At 38.6% G+C, this 5,444-nt stretch overlaps 1 non-coding gene across 1 annotated transcript; it reads left to right on the forward strand.

The window, feature by feature from the left end:
* The first annotated feature begins 2,421 nt into the window (after window positions 1–2,421).
* Window positions 2,422–2,527, forward strand: LOC121205362 (small nucleolar RNA R71). The gene has a single exon (XR_005900443.1). It is a non-coding gene; the product is annotated as a small nucleolar RNA R71 (small nucleolar RNA).
* Window positions 2,528–5,444: the final 2,917 nt, after the last annotated feature.

Consider the following 5,444-nt stretch of genomic DNA (forward strand, 5'->3'; position numbering starts at 1 on the left):
TCGTGGTTTTCGAAAATGAGCGCATTGGTGTACACGGCCATGTCGCATGGCCGTGTCTTGCTTCGCTCGCTTCTCCCACGCCCGTGTTCATTTTGACAGTGTTGACCACAGGTGGATGGCATGGGCGTGTCGCACGCCCGTGTTGTTCTAACAGTTTTACCCACGGCCATATGGCACGGCCGTGGCAACCTATCGCATCCTGTGTTGGGGAAAAATCTTGCCCTATTTTCACACGGCCGTATCGCACGATCGTGTCTCCCCCTAGGGTGTGAACACGGCCTAAGGCACGCTCATGTGCCTAGCCGTGTGGATGGGAAAACCCTGTGTTTTAAGACTTAGTTAGTAGGTTAGATGTGAAAAACTAGAAATTAAATAAGTCATTATTGTTAGTGCTCAGGTTGCCTCCCAAGAAGCGCTTATTTATAGTCTTAAGCTAGACTTACCTCTCTTCTGCATGGTCAAGGTGGTGGGAGGAGTTTACACTCCTCATCCCTGCTATCAACTTTATCAACATCAGGTTTAAGACGAGTATTGTTTACCTGAAAAGTACTGAATTTGAGATGAATTACCTCGACTGTACCATATGGGAAAATACTGAGTACCGTAAAAGGAATTACTTCATCAGGTTCAGAAATGGTAATGCGAGGATTTGCTGCATCTAGTAGTACTTTGTCTCCAACCTTAAGTTAATTTGGTAAGGTATTGAGCTCGTCCTGACTCAGTTTTGATTTATCGGGTGTTCTCGATTTCTGTGTCCGCCATTCATCTAGCTCCTCGATTTGGAGCCTTTGTTCTTCATAAATAGGTCCTTTGTTGTTGTTTGAACACAGCTCATATGCGTTCTTCGTAACTGTTTCCTGCACAGAGGGTTTCACCACATGATCAGTACTAGTAGAATGATTTATACAACCACCTTCAATTTTTGATGTGTTACTCGAATTACGAGCTTGAAGGGTGATTGTTTCGTCTCCCACATGAAGTGTGAGTTCACCTGTACCAAATCAATAATGGTTCTAACAGTTGCTAAAAAGGGTCATCTTAAAATTAACGGTGCGTTACTATCCTCTTCCATATCTAGAACAACAAAGTCTACTGGGTATTAAAATTTATCGATCTTAGCAAGAACATCTTCAATGATACCCCTAAGAAATCTAATGGTTTTATCAGCCAATTGAATGCTCATCCTAGTTTGTTTAGGTTTCCCAAGACCTAGCTGTTTAAACATTTTATAAGGCATAACATTAATGCTTGCCCCTAAGTCAGCCAATGCATTATGAACATCTAAACTACCAATTAAACAAGGAGTCATAAAACTCCCTAGATCTTTCAATTTGTTGGGTAGCTTATTCTATAATATGGCTGAGCAAACTGCATTCAACTCCACATGTGACGCCTCATCCAACTTTCGTTTGTTTTTTAAAAGCTTCTTTAAGAATTTGACTGCGTTTGGCATCTGCGAAAGAGCTTCAATAAATGGTAAATTAATAATTTAAGCAATTTACCAAATTGTTCTTCTGTGCGGTCTTTCCTTGTCACGTTTGGGTATGGCACACGAGGTTTGTATTCTTTACTTACTGATTTCTGGTCATTGTGGTCCACCTCACCCTTACCTTTACTTACCACAGTTTCTTGCTTCGGTTCTAGTTCAGGTGCAACTAACCCTTCAGCATCTTGAATGGTAATTGCATTGATTTGCTCCCTTGGGTTAGATTCAGTGTTACTCGGCAAACTACCTTGTAGTCGTTCAAAAATTAGTTCGACGAGTTGGCCTATCTGAGTTTCGAGCCCTTGGATTGATGCTTGTTGATTCTTAAGGGCTGTCTCGGTATTCTAAAAATGAGTTTCTGACACCGAGATGAATTTTGTTAACATCTCCTCAAGGTTCGGCTTCTTTTCTTGCTAGTAAGGTGGTTGTTGAAAACCCGGAGGATGTTGTGGCCTTTGATTTCCTTGACCGCCCTAAGATAAATTTGGATGGTTCCTCCAACCTGCATTATAAGTGTTACTATACGGGTTATTTTGGGGTCTAGAGTTATTGTTACCCATATATTGGACTTGTTCCTCCTCGATACTAGGGTTGAAGGGTTGATATTTTGTGCATGCTCCTCCACCATTCGAATCGCACCTCATCAATGGATGTACCTGAGTAGAACCACACAAAAACCGTCAATCTTTTTATTTAAGAGTTCTACTTGGTTAGATAGCATAGTAACCGCATCGAGGTTGAAAACACCGGCAGCCTTCGTCGACTTTGTCCTCATAAATTGCCACTGATTGTTATTCAGTGACATCTCCTCAATAAATTCGTAAGCCACCTCAGGTGTCTTATTATTGATAGTTCAACCAACGGCTGCGTCAATCATCTGCCAAGTCGAAGGATTTAGGCCGTTGTGAAACGTTTGAACCTGTAACCAGAGTGGTAATCCATGGTCAGGGCATCTTCGCAAAAGGTCCTTGTATCTCTCCTATGCATCGTAGAGTGTTTATAAATCCATCTGTAAAAAAGAGGAGATATCATTACGTAATTTGGCTATTTTAGCCGGTGAAAAATATTTTAATAAAAACTTTTCAGTCATTTGTTCCCAAGTAGTGGTTGAACCTCGTGGTAATGAGTTCAACCACTATTTAGCTTTGTTCCTTAATGAAAAAGGGAATAACCGAAGGCGAATGGCATCATCAGAGACGCCATTGATTTTAAAGGTATCGCATAGTTCCAGAAAATTCGCCAAGTGAGCGTTTAGATCCTCATCCTGCAAACTATCAAACTGAACATATTGCTGTATCATTTGAATTGTGTTAGGTTTCAGTTCAAAGTTATTTGCAGCAATAGCAGGCCTAACTATACTCGACTCAGTTCCTGTTAAATGTGGTTTAGCATAATCATACATAGTGAGTGGAGCATGATTTTGATTTACTGGATCAGCGGCAATCGCAAGAGGTATCGGATTTTCCTGGTTGTCGGCCATCTCCTCGGTTGTGGTGTGAATATCATCCTCTTGCTCTTTCTCTGTGTATCTTAAGCTTCACCTTATTCTTCTCCGGTTTCTACAAACTGTGCAATCTAATTCACCTTCAAAAAGTAGTGGTCTTGACGGGTTTCTTCTGGTCATAAACTAGAAAAACCTGTCAGAATAAAATAAGAGAAAATTAGAAAAGAAAAGAAAAGAAAAACTTAAATTGCAAATAAAGTAAATGCCTAAAGTAAAAAAATTGAGTTTTCCTAATATCCTAGTTTCCCGACAACGGCACCAAAAACTTGATGCGTGATATTCGTAACAGGTTTTAAATATTTATAAATGAATCGTTCTTGAGACTAACTTATTATCACGATTAAGGCAAGTGTACCTATCGAATAGTAGTATAGTTCAGCAAGACTGGATTGTCAAACCCAAAGGAACTACGAGTACTAGTATTTACTTCCTGTTTATTATCTAGCCAAAAAATTAAGAGGTTTGGCTATCTAAACTAATTACTAACTAAGAATGCACAGAAAGAAAACTTGGGAAAATACTTTTGGGAAAATTCGATTGATTGAGACAATACCTAAGGAAAAATCTACCTAGACTTCACTTGTTATTTAACTCTGAATCAAACAATTTATTCATTTGACTTGATCTATAGAAATCCCTAAGTTATATTATTATCTCTCTCGAGACTAATAACGTCTAACCCTAGGTTGAATAATTGAAATCTTTTTCTAATTAACACCCTAGAATTGCATTAACTCGATCTATGGATTCCCTTATTAGGTTTCACCTTAATCCAACAAAATATTGTCACCCTATCTCTAGGCGTGCAATCAACTCCGCTTAATTATGACAAGTTTACTCTTAGACAGGGTCTATTCCTCCTTTGAATAAGAGCATTAACTTGAATCAATATCCTGGAATATTAAAACAAGAATTAAGAACACATAATTAAGAACAAGTCAAATATTTATCATACAATTCAGATAATAGTAACAAGATCTGTCTTAGGTTTCATTCCCCTTAGATATTTAGGAGGTTTAGTTCATATTTATGAAAGAAAACATCTCAAAAGCATAAAAATAACAAAACATAAGAAAACCCAAAACTCCTGAAGGAACTTGAAAGGAGATCTTCAGTTTTGACGATGAATCTAGATCTTGAGATGGATCAATCAGCTTTCCTTGAGTAATTCCTTGCTTCCTACTCTGCGTCCCCCTTCTAAGTGCCTCTTCAGGTGTTTAAATAGGCTTTAGAATGCCTAAGAGCCCTCAAAATTGGCTTTTTCCGAACTGGACTAAACTTGGTCTCGGCAGGGACATGCTCGTGTAACACGCCCGTGTACGATTACTTAAGGTTGTGGTCAAGGCTGTTAAATGGGCACGGCGTGTAGTCTACCCGTGTAAGTCGTGCTTCGATCCTGCCAAATGGTCACAGCCACATGACATGCTCGTGTGACGAAGTCCAGGCCATGTTGATTTCCCACGTGGGTCCATTTTCTCCATTTTCGGCCCGTTTCTTGCTCTTTTTACTCTCCTATGCTCACCTAAGTATAAAACATGAAATTAAAGGATTAGTAGCATCGAACTCACCAATTCTAAGGAGAAACCATCCATAAATGCGCTAAGCATGGGATAAAAACATGTATAAATAATGGTTTATCAAGGATATCAAGTCATGTAAGCCATAATTTAACCATCGGATTTCCCTTTTTATTTCAATCGGGATATTTATCATCTTTTCATTTACACTAGCATGTCATCATGCAATGAATACCTAATTATCATACATTCACGAACATGCATTTTTAAGTATATTAAGAGTTTACTTTGGGTTATACGAACTTACCTGGTAGTCATTCCGGATTTGTGTCTCTGTTATTCCAAAACTTTTCGTTTTCCACGGTCAAGCTCCGAGATTGGTTCCTCGGGGTCTATACCAGTGAAATTAGACTATTAATACATCACATTTTTCATTTTAGGATTAAAACTCACCCCTGGGCAAAATGACCATTTTGCCCCTAACCTTTCACAATATTTACAATTTAGTCCTAAGGCTCGTATAATGAAATGCATGTAATTCCTTGGATACCCAAGCCTAGCCGAATGTTATTCACACTTATAGCATCCCATGTTTTCCCTACATTCTATATTTTTCTACCAATTTTCACAACTTTTACAATTTAGTCCTTTAAGCAATTTCCATGAAAGGCCACTTAGTAAAAGTTGTTTACCATCCTTTAAACTCTCATATTCCTTCATAAATCATCAAAACACAAACATCTCATGCATGGGTAATTTTCTAAACATGAACCCTAGCATGAGATATGGGTAGAAATAGAAAGAGCATGTTACGAGGATCTCAAAAATACGAAGAACATTAAAAACAGGGCTAGGATTGACTTACTATCAAGCTTGAAATGTTGCAAAACCCTAGCTATGGAGACCCTTAGAATTTCGGAAGCATGGAGAAGAAAAT

The sequence above is a fragment of the Gossypium hirsutum genome, chromosome A08, assembly GCF_007990345.1.
Source record: "Gossypium hirsutum isolate 1008001.06 chromosome A08, Gossypium_hirsutum_v2.1, whole genome shotgun sequence".
Lineage (NCBI taxonomy): Eukaryota > Viridiplantae > Streptophyta > Magnoliopsida > Malvales > Malvaceae > Gossypium > Gossypium hirsutum.